Below are 26,294 nucleotides of genomic sequence, written 5' to 3' on the forward strand. Positions count from 1 at the left end.
GGTACAGTAAATGGCTTACCTCCTCGACTGCTGGCACGCTGAGGCGCTGCGGCCTGCACGGTCACCCGTGTACCTGCGCTAGTGCGGCTGACCCTCAAGCTGCCGCCTGGGGCGGACCGCCCCTCGCTGCCCCACCCGCCCTGTGCTGAATATTTCTGCAGTGACGCGAAATATTGTGTGCTCTCACGGCTGACACAGAATTATCGTAAATGCTCTCACTACGTAGTTCACCTGCAGGTGAATTACTACAGAATCAAACTGTCTGGTAAAACTATTTTCCTCCACCAAGAATGATATCTTTCTTGTAGTTTTCTTGCACTATTTTTGTAGATTATGCCGAAAGCGACGTGATTCGTTAGCTTTACATCAATAGTTTATTTTCTTGGATACCTGTTTATAATGTCTGCATTTATCTACGCGTTCCTCACCGTACTAACTCAAGAAAGAATAAAATAAGCCATAGATTATAGATTACTGTACGTCATTTTTGTTGTTCAGAACATCGTGTTACGTCGTTTATAGGAGAAAGCGACTTACAGATCGTCTTTCATATCGCACTACACCATCGGAATTTACTGTGAGCAACGGTAAGAACAATTTTACTTTACGTCGTTAAATTTGTTCTGGTGTGATAAGAAATTTGTATCGCTGAATTGCCCGAATATTTGTTGCGCTTTGTAATTACCCGATTGTGCGTAAATTTGTTTCTTTGACCAAATACTTGTTGGAAAATCTGTTGAATACTTATGTTCAACAACCACATTTGAAAGCTGTGAAATCTCTGTCTTTTTGTTAGCACATGAAATTCACTTACAGAGAAAATTCAAAGTCATGAACTGTAAATTTAGGCGTTACTTTTACACTTTGTGAATATGTTTCCCATTCTTTTTGCTCCGGGCTTTGAACCGGCACTGACGAAGTTAATAAAAAAATTTTGTTTTTCCATTTTTATAATTTTTTTTTCGAAGTTTTTTCCCCATACCATTATTGTATTCGTTCTATGCTGCAATTAGTAATTCTGTTTTGTGTGGTATTTTCAAAACAGGATACGACACACAATGGTACCTTGCAAGTTTACATTCGTACCTGCTTTCTCGACTCACTTTTCATTTCCAGTAAACAATGCATCTACGCGTTAGCGGACTGTTCTTGGATTGCTCACTTGTTATAATGTCTGGAAAATGCCTTGCCACAAATCCTAGAGGATTATCATCAAAACACCTTCCACTGCCAGCTTTGCTGCGCTCTAACGCATACGTTTCTGTAAGTTTCCTTACCAGTGCAGATGAAACTGTGCTATCGTCATTTTACGACCTGTTAGCGATCTGTGTAGGACATGAGCATTTAAAACACACAGATCTAGAACGTGAAAAAAGAACTTTTTATACCACTTTATAGTTTTCCGTATATATCCGACAGAGCTAAGCAGCATATCAGAACGGTCAACTGCTCCCATATTCAAGTTATAATCTACAATGCTTTGTGGTTTCTTAATTTTTTCTCCAGTATTCCTGTCAATCTTTCCTGTGTCAACCATATCTATGGTGTTACATGTGGTCAACATCCACACTTCGCTTTTGTCACACCACTTTATAGCAAGCTTTGTATGAGTGCATATAAATTGAATATCTCCACGTTCCAGTTTCTTTTGTGTCTGTTCTTACGGATAGTACCACATGCGTTCGTCCCATGCCTGTGAAGTCAAGCAAACAAGTCTGGGCTTGAGTACCAGTTATTGACGTAAAGGGTATGTCCACGCTCTAAATAGGGCTTCATAAGTGTAGTCAATATGTCACCACTCTTCCCCAAATTGTGGAACTCAGTTTCTGTCGATGCCCCTGTATAAACAATGAAATCCAAGACATAGCCAGTCTTACGATCACATAACACAAATATTTTTATACCGAATCTACTCCGTTTCGATGGAATGAATTGTCTGAAAAATAAGCATCCTCTGAATAATAACAAACTTTCATCAATGCAGAATTTCTGATATGGATTAAATGCACAACGGAAAGCTGTACGAACTTTATTGACAATGTTCCTAATTTTGAATAATCTGTCTCCTCCAGTACTGTCAAAGTCGTCACTGAAATGTAACATTCTCATAAGTAACAAAAAGCGGTCTCTTGTCATGAGTTCACTAAAAATTATTTAGAAGAACATCTCTGATCCAGTATTCGCTAATTTTCAGTTTTTTCACGCGAGGCATCAGAAGACAAACAGCTATGAAACAATACATTTCTTCATATCCAGTATCTTTCCACTGTGAGATTCGAGAATGCACTGATTCAGGAGTATTCTCCTTGGTGAATAAATAAAACCGATTCGTTTCGTCAGCTATATATTTCATCAGTTCTTGTGTAAAGAATATCATGAAAACTGACAGAACACTTGACTCATTCCCTATTTGACACACATGTCCCGACAGCGTATCATCAAATGCGTGGTTAACAGGCTGAAAGTAATTTTCTTTCCAGTCAAATATATCACTAAGGCGCGCTTCCTTTGTAGGCGTTTCACTGTCACTTTCGATTCTTCAGATTCAGAACAACCAACATCTCTCGTTGAAACATGAGACCACATTGACAGCCCTGCTGACGTGAACGGTTTATGAATAGAGCTTTCGGACTCTGTGAAAGAGCTATCACTTTCGTCACAATCTCCTCGTAAGAATCTCCACGATTTCTTCCTCAGTGCAACCACGACGTCTCGCCATTTTCCTTGTAAAATACAGGACGCGAAGAACACTGATGTAAATACCGATGAACAGTGAACTGTAGTGCGAAGCCTAGGCTGACGACAGACAAGCTAGCAGCCAGAACTGCGAAAGGCTACTGAGACATGGGACGGGAAGTCCGCTGTCCGAGTTATCTCGTCATCGGCACTCGGGTAGCGGCGCGCCTATACTCGTCATCAGAACTCAGGGGCCGGCAAGCGGCCGCGACTCAACTCGTCAACACCGCTGAGGGGAAAACCGGCGGCCGCGACTCAACTCGTCATTAGCACCCAGGGAGCGGCACACAGCATGACGAGTGAACTCGTCTACAGCAGTCAAAGGGTTAAAGGCCTCATCTCTTGGTGTTTGCTGTCGATCCCTATGCCCTAACCTTAATAACCGTAATTTCTCTCGAATGGCCTTCCGCGCTTGAATGACTTTCTGCTTCGTTGACATCTCGGTGAATACTACTCAGACGTCTCTACAGCCTGAGACTTTACACATCCGCTCTTGTTCCTCTTATTATCTGCCTACTCCCCTTATCAACAACAACGACCTCTACATCTATTTTCCCCTCAATAGCCTCGACCTTATCAGTTAAAACGGTTACTTTCTTTCCGACTTCATTAATTATCTCATTTAATGCAATGATCATTCTCAGAAGAGTCTGGCAACACGTCTCTAGCTCCTTGTGCATGCCTCAAACTTCGTACCCAATACCTTGAATCCATGTACAAGCTAGTGTTCTGTCTGTGTGCACCCATCCTCTCGGGTTGAGAGCTAGACATGTGCCCGAATTTGTCCATGGTGATGTACTCAACTCTCTTACCAGGTAATATACACAGAAACTCTTGGAAGTTTCGCTTGTACCAACCATCATTCAGTTTTCTTGTTTTATCAATAACGAGAAACCCATACTGCGAATGATTCCAGCAATCCGCACGTATTTTTACAAAATCATTGAACAACATGTCAGTTCCCACATGTGCATGGTAAATGTGTTTTAAATTCAGATTATCTTGTTTGAAGGTTATAATGAGGTTCGCATTATCCCTAACCAACTGTTTCCAGAATCTGGAATATGTTTTTCCTAGATAAAATATATCAGCACCCATATGACAACCGCAACAGAAATATTTTCGAGTTTGCTCTTGGTTTTCCACAGGAACACTTTCAAATACGAAGATTGACTTCAGGTGGGAGGATATCACTGCTTTCACTGAACGTCTTGTAGGTAACACCTTTTACACCGCGCAATGTCTCCTGTAATGGTTGAGACTTGGGCTGAAATACTGTTTTTGACAATACGGAAATACGTTCAAATCGGACTCCATCTACATGTGTTAGCAGCGTCATGACATAAAATGGTTCAAATGGCTCTGAGCGCTATGGGACTTAACATCTGAGGCCATCAGTCCCCTAGAACTTAGAACTACTTAAACCTAACTAACCTAAGGACAACACACACATCCAAGCCCGAGGCAGGATTCGAACCTGCGACCGTAGCAGTCGCGTGGTTCCGGATTGAAGCCCCTAGAACCGCTCGGCCACCGAGACCGGCACCATGACGAAATAAGTCTTGTCAGACTTGGATGGATCCACAATGAGAAAGTCCTTGTGATGATATTTCACCCACCCTGCCATGATACTGACTGCGCCAGGTTCTGACTTGTAGTTGGCACATATTCACTTGTAAGGACGGTAATAGTATGTGTAACCACTATACCTGCATCACTTAACCAACTTAGCTACACTTGCTGCGTAGAGAAATCAGCTATATATTTTGCCCTTGAAGAGTCACTTCATCATTCATTTTGTCAATGACTGGTGAAGATATGTTTGGGGCATGATATAGGTGTAGAATTGAAAATAATGATATTAATAAGTGTAGAACTTGGACTATGATGAGAGAGGTATGAAACAAAACACGAACACTCTTTGAGATTCTATGTATATATATTATTTATTTAAATTTCATACATGAGGTGCAGTATTTAAAAAAAATCATCAGACTCTTTCTTTACCTTCTTCTTCTTCTTCTTCTTCGCACCTGTGCAGTATTTCCCAAGCAAAGCTTTTTGACATGGAATAAATTACGCACAGACCTCCTTCAAGGCAATGGGTGCCTCACATTACTCTGGTTATTCACACAAACATTTAACCTGTTTCTCTTTTGGTTCTGCGTTCATGTGCAAATAAAGTTAATGCTCCAAATCATCACCATGTACACTATGCAGACGTGGGAAGTTTACATCATTGCATGCGGATTCTAGGCTCGACAACCAATGACTCAAGCTCTCCAATGCAAGGTGTAGCGCAGTATCCAGGTCGTGTAAGTTCATAACTGAGGCGTGCCGTAGATAGACACACTTGTCAGCCGATTTCACACATAGTGCAGAGTCACTCTGTTGTATGTTGCAACAGATAATGTCACACCACTAAGGCGAATGTCCGGGGGAGGGGGGGGGGGGGGTATGAGTTGGATAATACTCTGTAGTCACTCAAAAATAGGCACTTTAACACCCTTCGATGCGTTTACAATTTATATTCCTACATGCAAGCCCCAGTCACGATGTGCTTCTATACCCACGTTTACATGTTTTGTTCCACTGTGAGTTAATCAGCATATTGAACTGAAATACATGGGTACACTCGATACCTTCTTATCCACAGCATCTGCCCTGTGTGCCAGTACTAGCAAAGGGATGTTCTGCTGGCATGGGTCGTATATCAGTGACCAGTACTGTCTTGTATCTTGCTGTTGTTTAGGACCACCAGCAGCGTTCGATGTGTTGGGACGAGACTGCGCGTCCTCATCACACAAATCGATGAGTGGGACAGACAATAACAGCTCCTTGTCCTGCTCCAGCAAATGGGCTACGTGTGCTACAGGATCCCACGTGCTCGCTACGGGTCAGACGTTCTGTAGGCTGTTGCTACCACAGGTTCAGAGGTCGGTGCAGGTCTCGACAAGATGGCAGCTGAGGTCGCTACAAGTCTGGCCACCGCAGAGATCAACATGTTGGCGCTCGCCCCTGCAAGCTTGGGCTTGTAAGACATCAGATCACTTGAAGTTTGTTCCTGTAGTTTATTCATTTATTTATTTATTTATTTTGTGCTCTCGTGTTATCACCAGTCTGATTAAATTGCATCTCTGACCAAAATGGACCTACTCCATATCTTTCCGCCAAGATCTTTGCTAGAATCAACAGGTGGATGCTGGCTAAGTTTCCTTGTCACAGTGTAAATAAATACAGACTGTTTAAAAATATGTCAAGTGATGTACCAACTGGCCAACAAAATGGAAGCCGACAGATGGCTACTAACGAAAAAAGCCGTCCACACTGTCCGAATAAGTAAGAAACAAAATTATGCAACCATATTGATAGGTAAACAATAGCCATGGCGATACATTAAAGTGTGTTCCATCTTCTTGTCACAGAGCCTGCAACCAGCATTATGCTACAAATAGTGAAGTAACTTCTAGAAAACCATCTGAAGATGAACCGGTTCATGCAATAACAAATAAATATTAAAAAAGTGACTGGGTGCAGTTTCATATATTTACGTCCAGTTAATGGTCACAGGTTCTAAAATGGCCATAATGGTTAAGCTTAATCTCCTTCCTGTTCTTCCTCTGCTGCTGCTGCTGCTGCTGCTGCTGCTGGCTGACTGAGCGAGGCTGGGGTCACAGAGCTGATGAGCCTGCCCCATACCCCCTCCAGTGACGTCGCCAGATACCACCATCCTACTGGCTGAAGTCTAACACATGACCAGATTTAGGGTTGCTATTGGTTCTTGCCCTTTTTTTTCTGGACCGCCATCTTGGACTACATCATGGGAGAGATGATGTTGGGGGGAGGGGGTGGGGACAGTACTCTCTGGTGGTTGTGTTGTGAAATAGTTCAGTCGGTCCCCAACCCTCAGGGTTAACACCTATAGCTCATGTGGAATAGGGCAAAGCTTATGTGGAGTGTTAGGCAATTTCAGAAAAGGCAGGCGGTCCCAGCACAAGCATCTATCTACACGAGTACTGAACTGAATGTTCGCCATGCCATTGCATTGCCTTTATTGGCCGAAAGGCATTATCTTTTCTTTCCAGTCATTGTGTAAGAGGCTATGGATACAGCCCTCAGCTGTGGGCTTGCATGTAGTACACATAAATTCATCCCTGCTCATCATCAGCATTTCCTCAACTGTTCACATGGATGCATGTGCCAGAGTGGGAGAACATCTCGCCTCTCGTGCTTCAGCTGGACTTTTATCGAACACTCTACATTTACAGCATACGCATTCATCAGTTTGAGCTGCGAAGCGTAACTTAGTCTGTATTTGTTTTCACCAAATATCAATGCTATCGACACAGTCCTCAGATGCTAATATACTACTCCTTCTCCAGCACAGACATCTCGTCCATTGAACATAGTAAACAGTTGCATCCATCCTCCCAGTCCAGCAGCTACACACAGACTTGAGTCCTTTCTCACCATTTTTCCTCAGATCACCATCTTTGATTACGTCATGGGTGGGGAGAGGGGGAGGGACGACTGTGGTCTACGGTGGCGATACTGTGAACTTGGTCAATTGGACCTGGACCTCATGGTGAACATACTGTGTGGAGCTACTGTCTGTAACAACTCATACTATTTAAATAAACAATGCAATGCAAAATAGAGGCTAACGTCCATGCGATCCAGCAGCCCAGCATAGACTGAGTACTTCTCCTGCCAATTTCCAGATGGTGCAGGGGAATATAAGGCTGGTGAGGGGATGAGAGAGGGGAAAGGGGGCAGGGGGAGGGGAGGGAAAGTGAGTTAGGCTAGTGGAGATAGCCCAAATGTCCTATTTTCCCGTCAAAATTTGAATTTCCCGTCACAACGTCACTGCAACGTTGCCACAGCTATGGGTGTCATCTTGGATTCGCCATGTTGAATAAATTTGGCAACAATTCAGAGTGGGGTGACGCTGGCTTTGACCTACTACTACTACATGTTCTACTCTCACAAACAATTAAAATTTTAGTGATGTCTGATGACCTCTTCACACCAGTTTTTGTGCGAACAGTTTCCACAAGAAAATTAGATCTAGTAAAAGTATCACATTTAAGACACCCCTTGAAGTTTGATCTGTAGGTCTTATGAACAGTTGAATTCTCTCTTATACAAATAATGAAATTAATTTTGTTCTGCCGACTTCTGCGAACCACGAATTGCACAACCAATATATACTCCCTTCTTGTACTAAATTGTGCCTCCCTACTTTATCACATACATTTTAAATTCGTGAATATATCATACAAAACAGAAACTCTTAAAAACTATACATGGAAAGACCCTTATTTATACACAATGTTTTTCACACTACACTCTTCATCCATAAGGTACAATTCGGTTGCCGTTGACACACATAATATTTACCTCCCCAGTTTGGATATCTTTTGAATCTCACTTTTTCCGCTTTTCGCCTGCTGTAATTCGAGCCCTCTTACCACCGGACTTTTGCGTTTACAGACAAATTTTGTGACTACCGCTGGAACACCATTTTTAGTTACGAGAAATCTATTTCAGCTGAATATCATCATTAGCGGATAACGCAACACATTTTATCTCTCTTGCTCCGTTTTTGTGGTTACGCTGCTTAAAATTACTCAGCATTTTATCCATATTAGTGGCATTTTTTCTATTCAAACGTCGAGAAGTTCGGCGATTCGTGGAATCGACATGTACCCCGTTTGCAGTATTTGTCAGCTGCTCTCTAAAATTGCGCTTTTCCCAGAAGTTTACAATTTTGCGTTGTCCGTCGATACGTGTATACATATAAATGTTTGACCAATTTGCATAAATCTTTCGTGATGCGTCGTTTTTTGTCTTAGAGTGTATTTATGTTTTTTGTACACTGAAGTACCAAAGAAACTGGTATAGGCATGCGTCTTCAAATACAGAGATATATAAACAGGCAGAATACTGCGCTGCGGTCAGCAACGCCTATATAAGGCAAAAAGTGTCTGGCATAGTTGTTAGATCGGTTACTGCTGCTACAATAACAGGTTATCGAGGTTTAAGTGGGTTTGAACGTAGTGTTATAGTCGGCGTGCGAGTGATAGGACACAGCGTCTCCGAGGTAGTGATGAAGTGGGGATTTTCCCATACGACCATTTCACGAGTGTACCCTGAATATCAGGGATCCGATGAAACATCAAATCTCCGACATCACTGGGGCCAGAAGAAGATACCGCTAGAACGGAACTAACGACGACTGAAGAGAATCGTTCAACGTGACAGAAGTGGAACCCTTCTACAAACTGCTGCAGATTTCAATGCCGGGCCATCATATCATCGATATGGGCTTTTGGAGCCGAAGGCCCACTCGTCTATCCTTGATGACTGCATGACACAAAGCTTTACACCTCGCTTTGGCCCGTCAGCATATACATTGGACTATTGATGAATGGAAACATGTTGCCTGGTCGGACGAGTCTCGTTTCAAATTGTATCGAGCGGATAGACACGTACGAATGTGCCGATAACCTCATGAATCCATCGACCATGCATGTCAGCAAGGGAGTGGAGGGTCTGTAATGGTGTGGGACGTGTGCAGCTGGGGTGATATGGGACGCCTGATACGTCCAGAAAGGAGTCTGACAGGTGACGCGTACGTAAGCATCCTGTCTGATCACTTGCATCCATTCGTGTTCATTGTGCATTCCGACGGACTTGGGCAATTCCAGCAGGACAATGCGACACCCCACACGTCCAGAATTGCTTCATAGTGGCTCCGGGAACGGTCTTCTGAGTTTAAACACTTCCACTGGTCACCAAACTCCCCAGACACGTACATTACTGAGAATATCTCGGATGCCTTGCAACGTGCTGTTCAGAAGATGTTAAATCCAACCTTGTCGTCAAATATGGGTGTCTAGGAAACCTTCATTCTCGGATCGCTACACAACATTCAAAACAATCGTTTTAATAAGTTTTATTACAAGAGGAAAAGATTACAATACTTTGTCAGCTTCACAGATGTGTCGCAAGCAAAGGGTGACATGAAAAATAAGCAATGTTGTTCAGTATAAACAATTCCCAAGTCTGTGTTACATAGATTGTACAAGCAAAGTAAGTAGAGTCGATGCTGCTACAGAACTCGCTAATCTTGGACTCTTCAACTGGGCCGCGACCAGTCGGGAGCGTGGACGCCTTGACGTCCTGATGGGCTGGAAGCTGTGGCTGCAGGGAACCTCACTTTCAGTCGTACCCCACCACCCGGTTTTCGCTCTGTTGGAAACGTGCCTGGAAAACAACAAGAAGCGTACGCGTCCACCTCTTGAGGCCCATAGCTAGATGTAAAGGGCGTCGGTTGCTGCGGCGTGGACGGCTCCAGGTGCATCGGTAGGACGAGAGGAGGCGAAGGCTCCGTCTCCACGGGATCGTCCCGCGTTGTCGTGATGACACCGTCTGGCGGCTGCTGTGGCCGCGCCGTCTTCATAATACGTGAATCTGGGGGAAGAGACACAGGAGGATCACCGCACACATGACAGTGGCGAAACTGACTGTGATATCGGCGCTGCAATCCGTCTGGGCCTGAAATAAGGTACACGCATGCTCCAAGTTGACGAAGGATCTCGCCTCGCGCTCACCGTGTGCTGCGGCAAAGAACCCTGTAAAAGACAATAACACACGGCACGAAGCGGCACTTGCGACCTTCCTTCGGCGCCGGGCTCAGAGGAGGGTGGAACAGGTAGAGCGGTGTCCGATGGTGGCGGCTGTGACAATTCCGCCGGCGATGGTCCATCTCGTGGATGCGAACGATAAGAGGCGAGAAACAGTTGCAATGCTTGATCCCTAGTGTGTGCGGAGTGAAGCTTAGCAGTCTGCTGCTTGAGGGTTCTGACAAAACTTTCCGCTTCGCCGTTTGACTGTGGGTGGAAGGGTGCACTAGTTAGATGCTGTATGCCATTGGGCTGCGTTCACAGAATGTTTCAGATTCATTTGACGTGAACCGAGTGTGCCGTGCGCGACTCGTGTTCGCTCCGTATCTTATTTTAAATCCTGTTTCTAACCATACTGACACCTCGTTATGTTAGTTTCAATTTCTGTTGTCACTGAGTTGTTGCTTTGTCTGCCCTTGAGCGGCAGCAGCAGTGCTTATCGATATAGCCCTGCCGTATTATCTTTGCTGTCTGCTACTACTTCCCAGTTGACGTCTGTCGTGCAGCGTGTACGAATGCGCCTGCAGTGCAGTCCGGACGCGGCAGCCGTAGAGTTGGGACGCGGTGGAAGTCAGTCGGGTTGGAGCAGTAGTGAGGCTTCGACAGCCGTGACTCACCCGGCCGTCGCCGGCACACGTGGCTTGAACTGGGGACGGTCTCGATTCATCGTCGGTTGGTCGTCTTACCAGACGACGTGTATTTGCTCTCTGCGGTTGGTTTGTGAGTTGGCGGTGTGTGTCTCAACTTGTGGGTCGACCGTGTCATTGCTCGGTCACTGCTTTTAGCATTGGTTGCGTTCTTCGTCCTAGTGTTTGTGAAATTGTGTGTAGCTTGTGATCTCAGCTGCTCTGTTAGTTTAGTGCTGTCTCCGTGCTGATGTGCGAGCAGTCGGTTGGTTGGTGTGGGTTAACCAGGAAATTCCGCGCGGCACAGTGGGCAGGGCCCGCTGGCGGTCTACACGCAGTGTCGGAGTGTGTGGGAGCTGTTCCGATTGCTACGAGGTTCGTGGCTCACATCGAAGCCAGTCTGTTCACATTGAGCCGTTGGTTTTCATGGTTGCCTGTTCCAGACTGAAGCGAGGGGCCGGTCAAAGTCTGTGTCACGGCTAATCGGAAGACGTGAAAGTGCGTCCGCATTACCATGTTTAGCTGTCGGCCGATACACAATCTCGTACTCGGATTGAGACAACAACTAAGCCTATCTTTGCAGTTTTTGGGCGGTTCGCGCTGGATGCAACAAGGACTGCAATGGCTTGTGATCCGTTACTAAGCAGAATTTTCTGCCATACACAATAGCCAATGCCTCTTTCTCTACTTGTGAATAGTTACACTGAGCCTTGGAGAACACTTATGGTGCGAAAGGAATACGCCTATCTTAATCACCAGTTCTGTGCGACAGCACTGTTCCTATTCCGTAAGAGGAAGCGTCGTCTTGCAACACAACTGCTTTGTCAGAATCGGAGTGAACCAAGCATCGATCACTGAGCAATGCTTCTTTAAGTTTTGAGAAAGCTTCTTGGCACTCATCTGTCCAAACAAAGGCGACGTTCTTTCGACGCAAGCGATGCAAAGGAGCTGCGATTTGTGCAGCATTCGGTATGAACCGAATATTATAGTTCATTTCTCCTAAAACTAACTGCAATTGTGACATTGCGCGGAACTGGCAGGTCACGTATGGCTAACAAATGTGATTGTAGAAAATGTACACCGTGACTGTTTATGACATGACCAAGATACTGCAACACTTGTCCAGTCTACATTTTAGTCCTGCATCAGGTAACACTCGAAACAAAGCAAGTAAACTTTCAATACGATCTTCAGGTGTACGGCCTGCTACGACAATATCGTCCAAGTAGTTTGAACAGTTGGGCTCTTGTGCAGTCAGCTGTTCCAAATACCGTTGGAAAATGGTATGTGTGGAAGTACTGTCAAAGGCAAATACTGAAATAAGCGCAAATGAGTGTTCACAATACACACTTTTTGACATTCTTCATCTAGTGATATTTGAAGATAAACGTCGTGCCAATCAATTTTTAAAAAGTAGCGACCAGCACTTAAGCTGTCCATGAGATCCTCTGGGCGTGGCAATGTATAAGTATCATTGACAGTTAGTGGGCTGACTGTTTACTTAGGCAACACAGAGGTGAATGCGACCTAAAGGTTTTGGCAGCAAAACCAGTGGACTTGCCCATCGACTAGCTTGTGCAGGCGCAGTAGCTTCACTGCCTTCCAATTCTTTGAGTTCCGCAGCGACTTCATCACGCAATGCAATTGGAACAGTTCTGGCCCGATAACATTTCGGCTGCGCATTGTCTTTCTCACAAGGGAACCTCCCCATCGCACCCCCCTCAGATTTAATTGCAAGTTGGCACAGTGAATAGGCCTTGAAAAACTGAACACAGATCAATCGAGAAAACAGGAAGAAGTTGTGTGGAACTATGAAAAAAAAAAAGCAAAATATACAAACTGAGTAGTCGATGCGTAAGATAGGCAGCATCAAGGGCACTATAAACTCTGAAGCGCCGTGGTCCAGTTGTTAGCGTGAGCAGCTGGGAAACGAAAGGTCTTTGATTCAAGCCTCCCTCGAGTGAAAAATTTTTTATTTTCAGACTATTATCAAAGTTAAGGCACTCAAACATAATCAACTTCGCCCCCCAAAATTCCAGGACATGTTCAGATTTGCTTGGACACATGCAGGATTTGACGGTCTACACACGGAAAAATTTGAAAACAAAAAACATATGTTTTGACATAGCACAGGGAAAATTGTGCGACTGTGAAACTGTTGCATTCATTTGTTGCAGTTCATGCGACAAACTTTTTTTTTGTTTTGGTTTTAGGGCTCAAAACTGCTATGGTCATTAGCGCCCGGTCAATGAATTAGGAAACCGTAAAAAACCGAAATTGAAAACCAGCAGCAATGGGAACGAAAGTCAAAAAATTATAGAAACTAAAAGCAGAAGGAAGGCTTAAAAATCCACTACAGAAAGGGGTTGGTTGTCCCCAAAAAAAGCTTCAAATGACTGACGTCATTTCACTGGCACTAATAAACTGGAGAACGCGGTCGGCTGAGCGCGTGTCATCTGCTAAAATCGACGATATATCAGGCGATAGCTGTAGACGGGAGCGTAACGGATTAAAATAGGGGCACTCAATTGAAAGGTGTCTTACCGTTCACAGCTGTGAGCAGTGGGGGCAGAGTGGGGGAGGATCGCCGCTTAAAAGATGTCGATGGCTAAAAAGACAGTGCCCTATCCGGAGACTAGTTAAAATTACCTCCTCCCGACGACGCGTTCGGGAGGAAGAGGTCCAAGCACAAGGAAGAGCTTTCACGTCTCGCAATTTATTATGGGGAAGTGTCGACCAATGCGCGTGCCATAAATGAACAACATGACGACATAAAACGCTCCGTAGATCGGCGAAGGGAATCGATTGAATAGCTGGCCGAAGAAGAGAGACTGCAGCCTTGGCTGCAATATCGGGAGCCTCATTTCCACAGATACCAACATGTCCTGGGAGGCAGAGGAACGCCACTGAGACCCCCCCCCCCCCCCCCCCAGGTGGAGCAAGCGCAGACAGTCCTGAATCCGGTGGACCAGAGGGTGCACAGGATAAAGAGCTTGGAGACTGAGGAGAGAGCTGCGAGAATCTGAGCAGATAACGTACTGTATCCGCTGATGGCGGCGGATGTAGTGGACAGCCTGGAGAACAGCGTAAAGCTCCGCAGTATACACCGAACACTGGTCGGGAAGCCGAAAGTGATTTGGGGTGTCGCCAACAATATAGGCACTCCCTACACCTAACGATGTTTTCGAGCCGTCGGTGTAAATAAATGTGGCGTCCGTCATTTGTGCACATAGAGCAGCAAATGCCCGACGATAAACAAGTGAAGGGGTACCATCTATGGGAAATCGACAAAGGTCACGGGGCAGGCAAATCCGGGGCCGGAACCAAGGCGGTGCTGTACCCCAAGTTGTCAAGAAGGTTTTAGGAAAGCGGAAGGAAAGAGAATGGAGCAGTTGACGGAAGCGGACTCCCGGTGGTTGTAGGGAGGAGGGGCGGCCTGCATACTCTACATCAAAGGAGGCGTCGAAAAAAAGGTCATGGGCTGGATTAGCAGGCATGGAAGACAGATGGCTAGCATAACGACTCAGAAGGACTGCTCGCCGATTGGACAGCGGAGGTTCAGCAGTCTCAGCATAAAGGCTTTCCACAGGGCTGGTGTAAAAAGCTCCAGACACTAAACGTAATCCACGGTGGTGGATAGAGTCGAGACGCCGAAGAATAGACGGCCGAGCAGAGGAGTAGACTATGCTTCCATAGTCCAATTTCGAGCGCACTAAGGCGCGATAGATGCGGAGAAGGACCACTCGGTCCGCTCCCCAGGAGGTACCATTCAGGACACGGAGGGTGTTAAGGGATCGCAGACAGCGAGCCGAAAGGTAGGAAACGTGGGAAGACCAGCACAGTTTTCTGTCAAACATAAGACCCAAGAATTTAGCGACGTCTGAAAACGGAAGGTTGACAAGACCTAGATGTAAGGAGGGCGGAAGAAACTCCTTACGTCGCCAAAGATTAACACAAACGGTCTTACTGGGAGAAAAACGGAACCCGGTTTCGATGCTCCAAGTGTGGAGGCGATCGAGACATCCTTGAAGACGTCGTTCAAGAAGGCTGGTCCGTTGAGAGCTGTAGTAGATCGCAAAATCGTCCCCAAAGAGAGAGCCCGAGACATCAGGAAGGAGACAATCCATAATTGGATTTATGGCAATGGCAAACAGTACAACACTCAGCACGGAGCCCTGGGGTACCCCGTTTTCTTGGGAGAAAGTACGGGAGAGAGTAGTGTTCACCCGCACCCTAAATGTGCGCTCTGCCATAAATTCGCGAAGAAAAAGGGGCAGCCGACCTCGAAAGCCCCAAGAGAACAGTGTGCGGAGGATGCCTGTCCTCCAACAGGTATCGTATACAATCTCCAGATCAAAAAATATTGCTACTGTTTGGCCTTTACGGAGAAAATTGTTCATGATATAAGTGGAGAGAGCAACAAGATGGTCAACTGCAGAACGATGCTTTCGGAAATCGCATTGGGCAGGTGTTAGAAGACTTCGGGACTCCAGCCACCAATCTAAATGGTAATTCACCATACGCTCCAAAACCTTACATACACTGCTCGTGAGAGCAATGGGGCGATAGCTAGAGGGGAGATGTTTGTCCTTTCCAGGTTTCGGAACAGGAACGACGATAGCTTGCCGCCATCGTCTGAGAAAAGTACTGTCGGTCCAAATTCGATTACAAAGGCGAAGGAGGTAACGCAGACTATGGGGTGGTAAATGCAACAACATTTGGACGCGGATACCATCCGGTCCTGGGGCGGAGGAGCGAGAAGAAGAGAGTGCATGTTGGAGTTCCTGCATGGAGAAAACAGTATTGTAGCTTTCGCGATTTTGAGAGGAGAAAGCAAGATGTCGCACTTCCGCTGCACGTTTCTTCGGGAGAAACGCTGGCTTGTAATTTGAAGAGCTCGAAATCTCAGCAAAGTGCTGACCCAGTGAGTTAGAAATTGCGACGGAGTCCACTAATGTATCATGCGCGACAGTGAGCCCAGAGACCGGGGAGAAACTAGGCGTGCCTGAGAACCGTCGAAGCCGATTCCAAACTTCCGAGGAGGTAGTGATGGTGTTAAATGAGCTAATAGAGAATTTCCAGCTTGCCTTCTTGCTATCGCGGATGACACGTCGGCATCGCGCTCGGAACTGCTTATAGCGGATACAGTTGGCCAAAGTAGGATGGTGGCGGAAAACGCAGAGAGCACGTCGCCGCTCACGTATTGCATCACGGCATACCTCGTTCCACCAAGGAACTGGGGGGCGCCGGGGCAATTCGGAGGTGCGTGGTATTGAATGTTCCGCAGCTGTAAGAATAAGGTCGGTAATATGTGTGACCTCATCGTCGACGCTGGGAAAGTGACGGTCATCGAATGTCGCTAGAGACGAAAAAAGTGTCCAATCGGCTTGGGCAAACTTCCAGCGTCGCGGCCGCATATATGGCAGTTGAGTCTGCAGTCTAAGGACACATGGAAAGTGGTCACTTGAGTGTGTATCATCAAGGGCGAACCATTCGAAGCGCCGAGCTAGCGGAACAGTACCGACCGCAAGGTCCAAATGAGATAAATTTGTCGTGGAGGCAGACAAAAATGTAGGGACCCCAGTGTTGAGGCAAACTAGATCCGCTTGGTGGAAGACGTCTAGCAATAGTGAGCCACGTGGACAAGGATGTGGAGATCCCCAAAGCGGGTGGTGGGCATTGAAGTCCCCAACCAGCAAATAGGGGGGTGGAAGCTGACCATGAAGATGAAGGAGATCAGCTCGTGCCATTGGTGTAGACGATGGAATGTATACAGTACAAAGAGAGAATGTGTATCCGGAAAGGGAAAGACGGATGGCGACAGCTTGGAAGGAAGTGTTTAAATGGATTGGGTGATAATGGAGAGTTTCATGGAGAACAATCATGAGTCCCATGTGCTGGAGTGCCTTCAGCAGAGGGAAGATCATATCGGATGGACTGAAAATGAGGGAGAACAAAGCAGTCATGGGGACGCAGCTTTGTTTCCTGAAGACAGAAGATGACCGGCGAATAGGATCGCAAGAGGATCGACAATTCATCCCGATTGGCTCGAATACCGCGGATATTCCAGTGGATAATGGACATAGGGTGAACAGAAAATGGAGGAATGTGACCAAGGTCGCTGCCAACTCAACGACTGCTCAGAGCTTGCGACCGATAGCATGGAATAGCATTCAGCCGAAGGCAGAAGATCCTGATCCATAGGTTGGTCAGGAGCAGCTCCTGCCACAAGCGATCGGCCGGTTGATCGGCCGCTAGCAGTGCGCCTCGGCGACACAGAAGACGACCAAGGGCGATATCCGCCAGGTGGTGCTGTAGATGGGACACGCCTTGGCGGAGAAGGAGATGAACTGGGTTTCTTTGTAGCCTTCTTGGAAGTATGATGTTTAGATGAAGGAGGAACCGATGGTTGGGAAGTTGCGGTACGTAAAAACTCGCCACGAGTATGCTCTTTTTTCGAAGTCTTGGTGTCTGACTTTTGGGCTCGAGATTTAGCAGAACCTGACGAAGAGTGAGCCAGAGAGTGGGCAGGCGAAAGTGGTGAGGTTGAACGGGCGATCTTTGCGCTGGCTGATCTGACGACCGTGGTACTAAAGGGGAGGTCGCAAGAGAAGCAAGGACAGTGCTGTATTTTCCTGTCTGAGGCACGGTGGGCTGTCGACTGGCGAATAATTTTCGAGCATCAAAGGTCGACACCTTTTCCTTCACTCTAATTTCCTGGATGAGCTTTTCGTCCTTAAAAATGGGGCAATCTCGAGAGGAAGCAGCGTGGTCACCCATACAGTTGATGCAGCGAGGGGATGGAGGTGGACAAGCACCCTCATGGGCATCCTTGCCACACATAACACATTTGGCGAGATTGGAACAGGACTGGCTGGTGTGATTGAACCGCTGACACCGACAGCAACGCGTAGGGTTTGGAACGTAAGGGCGAACGGAAATTATCTCATAGCCTGCTTTGATTTTCGATGGGAGTTGAACTGTGTCAAATGTCAAGAAGACAGTGCTGGTTGGAATGATGTTCGTGTCAACCCTTTTCATAAACCTATGAACAGCCGTTACGCCCTGATCAGACAGGTAGTGCTGAATTTCTTCATCAGACAATCCATCGAGGGAGCGTATGTGAACGACTCCATGCGAGGAATTTAAAGTACGGTGCAGTTCCACCCGGACAGGGAAGGTGTGTAGTAGTGAGGTACGCAGCAATTTTTGTGCCTGGAGGGCACTGACTGTTTCTAACAACAGGGTGCCATTCCGTAATCGGGAACAAGACTTTACAGGACCTGCAATTGCGTCGACACCTTTCTGAATAATGAAAGGGTTGACCGTGGAGAAGTCGTGACCTTCGTCAGACCGAGAAACAACAGGGAACTGTGGCAACGATGGAAGAACTGTCTGTGGCTGAGACTCAGTGAACTTACGCTTGTGAGCAGACATAGTGGAAGGTGAGGAAACCATTGCGGAAGAATCCCCCATGATTACCGGCGTCTCCGATGGCGCGCTCCTCCCTTGTGGGGGCCCTCTCTGAGGGCACACCCGCCTTAGGTGATTGTTCACACCTGAGGTCACACCTCCCGACAAACGGACGGAGGGACCAATCGGCACTTTCGGAAGGTATCAGCTCGGGTAATCACCCCTCCCTGGGCCTGGCCGTTACCAGGGGGTATGTACGTGTCCTACCTGTCTACCCGGGGCGGGGAATTACGCGTTACCCCGTCACCGGCTACGCATGGAAGTGCGTCGGTCGGCCTTCAGACACGCACAGGGAGGAAAAAAGAGAAAGGGAAAGGAAAGAAGAGGGGTCTCAAACGCCGCAGCGGAGAAAAGTGCAAAGAGAAGAGGGAAGGAAAAGCGAAGGACAGAGGAAGGACAAAGACTTGCTAGTATAGAAAGCAAGGAATTTGTAACAGTTTCGAGCGTCCTTCTCCAGACGTAGGCACAAACCATACTCCCAGAGGGGGAGGAAGGGAAGGAAAGAGCCAGAGGTGAGGGGTGGGGGGAAGATGGGGGACAGGGAAGGATGCGGAAAGGGAGGGTATGCAGCCTGAAAAGGAAGGAGGACCACATTAGCTCGGGGTCCCGTGCTCGCTACGCTCGTATCCACAAAAGAGTTGTGGACCCCCTGGGGGGATTACAAAATCTGAGGGGGGGGTGCGATGGGGAGGTTCCCTTGTTAGTAGTATGTGCAACAAAACTTTCAGCCTTTCCTAAAACTTCAGGAAAGAGTTCAGGGAACTCTTTCAGTAACTGAGCTACACTCTTTGGCATTGAGTGCAGTCACTGACAACACATTGTCCTGAATTTGAAAACAAAACAAAACAAATCAAATGCATCAAGGCGAAATATATTCTCATAATCGCGTGATTGTAGCACAGTGAAAGTCAAAGTTCGCGTATGCGAGTGATACACGGCAGGCAAAGTACATTTTCCGAGAAAGAGAATGTCTTGTCCATTCTGAGCCATCAGTTGCGTGCTAGTTTTAGACAGGCGTGGGGAGCCTAACAGTTCGTGTGTGTTCAAATGGCTCTGAGCACTATGGGACTTAACATCTGAAGTCATCAGTCCCCTAGAACTTAGAACTACTTAAACCTAACTAACCGAAAGACATCACACACATCCATGCCCGAGGCAGGATTCGAACCTGCGACCGTAGCAGTCGCCCGTTTCCAGACTGAAGCGCCTAGAACCGCTCGACCACTGCGGCTCATCTATGTTACACAATTCAGCAATGTAACAGAGACACCCGTGTCCAACTAAAATTTCACACATTTTCCACCAATATGCAAATAAACAAAGAGTTTGTTGAACTGGCGTAGCTTTGAAGAAACTGTTTCCTGGCTAGTTTTTATGAATACACTTTGAATACACTGCATTGATCACATCGGCCTTGTGACGAGATTTTTGTGAGTGAGCAGAATTCTTGTTTGTTCCGTTGCAAACATGCGGATTTACGTAACCTTGCTTGCCACAAGCCTAACACTGTGCTTGCCTGGATGGGAGATTTTGGCGTTTGTGCCGTGAATAGCACCGAGCGCACGACCTAATTCTGTTCACATGTGTAGGGAAGTGTTTAGGTGGGGTGGCTCAGGTGGGCTGTTGCTATCTAATGGGCAGGTCGTAAGCAAGGGATGACAAATTGGTGGCTGCTCAAATTTATCGGCTGCTGCTGCTGTTGCTGCACCTCAATCACTCATCTACAGATTGTACAAAGTGCTGAAATGATGGATCTGACTGTTTCACAACTTGTTCTCTAATCCTGATTTAAGTTACATTGTACATGATCGCATCACGCAGCATTTCATCCCAATACAAAGCACGACATGTACATCTGATTTTGCATTTCCTCGTCACACCGTGTAAATCTGTTACCCACTCGCGATGAGTTTGTTCTGACCTTTTCTTGCAATTAAAGAATTGGTACCTAGCTGTCACCACATTCACTTGTTGGTCATAATAGCTAGTTAGGGAATCTTCAAACTGATCATAGGAAAGTTCACTCGGAGTGGCGTTAGGGAATCAATTCTGTATGAGGCGAAAGACTGATCTTCCTATCATGGGCAAAAACTAATGTAGGTTCACAGCACCTGGTACATTATGAACTATTACGTGGGCTCCGTCTGTCCCCGGTAGCTGAGCATGTTCGGTCAGAGAGCTGGTTGGCCTCTGTAATAAAAAACTACGTGGAAGGATCAACAAACGAACATGAACGGATGTCATGTGACGTCCGCAACAACCAAACAACGAAAAAAAAAAAAAAAAAAAAAAAAGCGGTCACCGCGACAGAATGCCAGAATGTCAATACTAAGGGCCCGGGTTAGATTTCCGGGAGGGTCGGCGATTTTCTCCGCTCAGGGACTGGGTGTTGTCTTGTCCTAATCGTCATCATTTCATCCCCATTGCCCGCAAGTCGCCGAAATGGCGTCAAATGGAGACTTGCACCCGGCGAACGGTCTACCCGACGGGAAGCCATAGTCACACGACATTTATTTTGCGGGGCTTCATATTATTGCTACCACTGGAGCCAGTCCTCGAATTTTTTGTTAGACTGGTGTAAAGGTGGAATGACCGTCGGAGCCACAATTGTTGCCTGTTGCTCTGTACTGGCGGCCTGATTGGTGAGCAGCTGCTGTACCATGTTTAGCAGCGTGGCGACCTGCTGTGTCTGCATTGTATCTGTCGGTTGCAGCTGTGGCACCTGAGCAGGGGGTGGGAGGGGTGGGTTGTTCATACTGCAATAGACAAATGCAATAAACAAACAATGTAAACAAGGAAAAGAAGCACACAAGCAAAGAAAATTTCTGCAACGCCCACCTGAAAACACTGACTAGCAAAGACACTATAAATACTGCAAAGAAAAGACCAGGTTAGAATTAAAGCACAAGCAAAACACCAAAGCCCACAACAAAAGAAAATTCATGGTAGCCAGGCTCTGGGATCTTCTTACGCCTCGTCGCCAATGGTTAAATCAAGCTTAGTCGTGAAATATGCCAGCGGCCTTGTCGCAGTGGTAACACCGGATCCCGACAGATCAACGACGTTAACCGCTGTCGGGCTGGGCTAACACTTGAATGGGTGCACTCAGTCCTTGTGAGGCAAAGTGAGGAGCAGTACTTGATGGAGACGTAGTGGCTCTGGTCTCGTAAACTGACATACGGCGGAGCGGTGTGCTGACCACATGCCCCTCCGTATGCGCATCCAGCGACGCCTGTGAGCTGAGGACGACACGGCGGCCGGTCGATACCGTTGTGTCTTCGTGGCGTGTTCGGGCGGAATTTAGTTCGTTTTAGTCGTCAAACACTGTGTGTCGAGGAAACCTGCTTTCTTGGATCTCCAGACAACATTCAAACAAATCATATTAATGAGTTCTATTACAAAAAGAAAAGATCACAATACAAACTTTGTCAATTACACAGATGTGTCGCAAGCAAAGGGCGGCGTGCAAAATAAGAAATGTTCTTAAGTATAAACAATTCCCAAGTCCGTGTTATATAGATCCTACAAACAAAGTAACTAGTGTCGATGCAGCAATAGAACTCGCTAATTTTGTAGCTACTCTCCAACTGGGCCGCGACCTGTCGGGCACGACGCTTATGTCCTTTTCCCATAGGGACCGCTGCTGTCGCATTGTCGTCCTGGAGAGGGGTCAGTCAGCGTGCTATTAGCTGACCTCTTCTCACAGCCATCTCTTCTCTGTCGTTCCCGACTGGCTCTCCGGCGCTTGACTATACGCCGCAACAGAAGAGATCTCCATCGCCTCGTGCTTTTACTGATTTATGGCTAGCCCTACAGGATTCATAGTGCCAGTTTCCTCCGGAAATACTTCAGACATAAGTCGAGTCCATGTCACGTCGTGTTGCGGTATTTCTGCGCGCCCGCTTGGACCCTACACGATATTTGCCAGGTGAACCAGTTTCTTTGGCTCTTCAGTGTATATAACTTATGTTTTTCTCGTACTAATTTGACAAACACTATATCACCATGAGACGGCACTTGCATGATAAATTTCTTATCCTAATATTAGTGGCATGGCTTTTAACTCCTAACCATTAATAGACTTCGTAATTATGTTCATCGTTTCTAGCTTCGTTTCGTAACGTTACCTGCAGTGCCTAAGTGGTGTGAACGACTACAGAATAGGTCTATCAGTACATCAAGTTGGAGATCTCCGTCGCCATTTTACACATTGCGGTAGTCATCAAGGCATGGAATCGCTTGTGTGCAACAGCGTCCCCCGAGAAACGATTCACGTGACCTGAATACATGTGAGGTCTTCTAACAGTTGCTCACTGTCGATGCAATGTTAGCTTTGCTTCTGTCCAGCGTTTCTTGTCGCGTGCATTTAACCGTGATCTTCCTTTGTGGTCACTATCCCCCAGTGCAACAGTATTCAGTTATGGCTTTTCTTTCTGGGATATCTTTTGTAAAAAAAAAAATGTACAAACATAGCTGTCGATAACCACTCTTCCATCGTCGCACCCGTAAATACTACATCAACAAATGCATCTACATAGATACTTCGTAATCCACCATACAGTGCGTGGCGGGAGATACCTTGTTCCACTACTATTTTCCTTTCCTGTTCTACTAGCAGACAGAGTGGGCGAAAAACGACAGTCTACATGTCTCTGTACGATCAGTCATTTCTCTTACCTTCGTGACCCTTACGTGAAATATATGTTGGCGACAGAAGAATCGTTCTACAGTCAGCTTCAAATGTCGCTTCTCTAAACTTTCTCGATATTATTCCTTGAAAGAAAGAACGCCATCTTCCCTCCAGCGATTCCCATTTGAGCCCAAGAATCATTCTCCTAACACACTATGTGATCTAAAGTATCCAGACACATGGCTGAAAATGACTTACAAGTTCGTGGCGTCCTCCATGGGTAATGCTGGAATCCAATATTGTGTTGGCCCACCCTTAGCCTTGATGAGAGCTTCCACTCTCGCAGGCATACGTTCAATCAAGTGCTGGAAGATTTCGTGGGGAATGGCAGCCCATTTTGACAGAGTGCTGCACTGAGGAGAGGTATCGATGTTTGGTCGGTGAGGCATGGCACGAAGTAGGCGTTCCAAAACATCCCAAAGGTGTTCTCTAGGATTCAGGTCAATACTCTGTGCAGGCCAGTCCATTATAAGGATGGTACAAATGGTTCGAATGGTTCGAATGGCTCTGAGCACTATGGGACTTAATATCTGAGGTCATTAGTCCCCTAGAACTTGGAACTGCTTAAACCTAACTAACCTAAGGGCATCAAACATCCATTCCCGAGGCAGGATTTGAACCTGCGACCGTAGCGGTCGTGCGGTTCCGGATTGAAGCGCCTAGAACCGCTCGGCCACAGCGGCCGGCTACAGGGATGTTAGTATCGTGTAACCACTCCGCCACATGCCGAGCATTATGAACAGGTGCTCCATCGTTTTGAAAGATGCAATCGCTATACCCCAAGTGCTCTTCAACAGTGGGAAACAAGAAGGTGCTGAAAACATCAATGTAGGACTCTGCAGTGATTCTGCCACGCAAAACCAAAAGGGGTGCAAGCAAGGTGTGGGTGATTCGTCACTCCACACAACGTTTTTCCGCTGTTCAATCGTCCATTGTTTACGCTCTTTACACCAAGCGAGCCGTCGTTTGGCATTTACTGGCGTGATGTGTGACTTATGAGCAGCCGCTCGACCAGGAAATCCAAGTATTCTCACCTCCCGCCTAACAGTCATAGTACTTGCAGTGGATCCTGATGCAGTTTGGAATTCCTGTGTGATGATCTGGATAGATGTCTGCCTATTACACATTACGACCCTCTTCAACTGTCAGCGGTCTATGTCTGTCAATAAATGAGGTCAGCCTGTACGCTTTTGTGTTGTACGTGTCCCTTCACGTTTTCACTTCACTATCACATCGGGAATAGTGGACCAAGGGATTTTTAGGAGTGTAGAAATCTCGTGTACAGACGCATGACACAAGAGAAACCCGATCACCAGACCACGCTCGAAGTCCGTCAGTTCCGCTGAGCGCCCCATTTGTAACACCATATCTCTCATACTCTACTGATTTATTTTGCTTTTGTTTTATTTAATGTTACATCGTTGAGCTTCTGTAAATGTTTATTGATTGAATTTATAACACGAAACTGTATACTCCTTCCTTTGTAAGAACTTTGATGTCATGGTTTGATTCTATGCAATGTAGTGTATCTGTCATTTAAATTGTTTGTCCTATTTGGAGGGAACAAAACGTACTATATATAATTGTAATTTCTGTGTGAATAATTTTTTGTAGAAATGTCGATATGTGCAAATGTTCTGGTTTATTTAAAATGTTTGTTTGCTGTTATGTAAACTGCTAACCTTCACTTTGGATTTTTAGTTAGTTTGTATGTAAAAGGTGTAGTGGTTCCCCTCCGGAACGGAACAGTGTAGCGCGCGCAAATTGTGGCTGGCCTAGGTAGAAAAGGTGGAACCAAGAGTCAGTCGGGGACGAGCTACCAAACTGTGCACTGCCTAAGTAAAGGTTGCATATTGTGGTGGTTCCGAGAGAGGCTTTTTCTGCTACTTTCCAATGCCTCGTATGGATGGATAAATAGCTGGAACGATTCTAGAATTGGTATTCATCATCGCCACCAAGAAGGGCCAGAGTCCAGCAATTCTGTCTGCAAATCCGCCTACCAACATACAGTTGCCACCACATTGCGCAATCACTGTAAAGGAGTGCTATAATAATGTACAGTGAAGGATCAGCTTATTGGGCGATTTAGTGTGCACAAATATAAGGTAACTTATAACAATTTATGTACCTACCTTAATTTTTTCCCTATTACAATAGCTCTGAGGCTCCTCTCCATTTGAACTATGATTACCGAGTGTCCTAGTTTGTGTAAAAAATGAAAGCCTAAAAAAATTAAATGATGTTTGATCTTTGGTAATAAGAGAGTATTCAGGTTTACTGTGGATTTCATGAAATTATGGGAGGTAGTAAATGTAGTTTTGTAAAAGCCTCCCAGTGATGGAAATACACTCCTGGAAATGGAAAAAAGAACACATTGACACCGGTGTGTCAGACCCACCATACTTGCTCCGGACACTGCGAGAGGGCTGTACAAGCAATGATCACACGCACGGCACAGCGGACACACCAGGAACCGCGGTGTTGACCGTCGAATGGCGCTAGCTGCGCAGCATTTGTGCACCGCCGCCGTCAGTGTCAGCCAGTTTGCCGTGGCATACAGAGCTCCATCGCAGTCTTTAATACTGGTAGCATGCCGCGACAGCGTGGACGTGAACCGTATGTGCAGTTGACGGACTTTGAGCGAGGGCGTATAGTGGGCACGCGGGAGGCCGGGTGGACGTACCGCCGAATTGCTCAACACGTGGAGCGTGAGGTCTCCACAGTACATCGATGTTGTCGCCAGTGGTCGGCGGAAGGTGCACGTGCCCGTCGACCTGGGACCGGACCGCAGCGACGCACGGATGCACGCCAAGACCGTAGGATCCTACGCAGTGCCGTAGGGGACCGCACCGCGACTTCCCAGCAATTTAGGGACACTGTTGCTCCTGGGGTATCGGCGAGGACCATTCGCAACCGTCTCCATGAAGCTGGGCTACGGTCCCGCACACCGTTAGGTCGTCTTCCGCTCAAGCCCCAACATCGTGCAGCCCGCCTCCAGTGGTGTCGCGACAGGCGTGAATGGAGGGACGAATGGAGACGTGTCGTCTTCAGCGATGAGAGTCACTTCTGCCTTGGTGCCAA

This window comes from Schistocerca americana, chromosome 3, assembly GCF_021461395.2.
Source record: "Schistocerca americana isolate TAMUIC-IGC-003095 chromosome 3, iqSchAmer2.1, whole genome shotgun sequence".
NCBI classification, from domain to species: domain Eukaryota; kingdom Metazoa; phylum Arthropoda; class Insecta; order Orthoptera; family Acrididae; genus Schistocerca; species Schistocerca americana.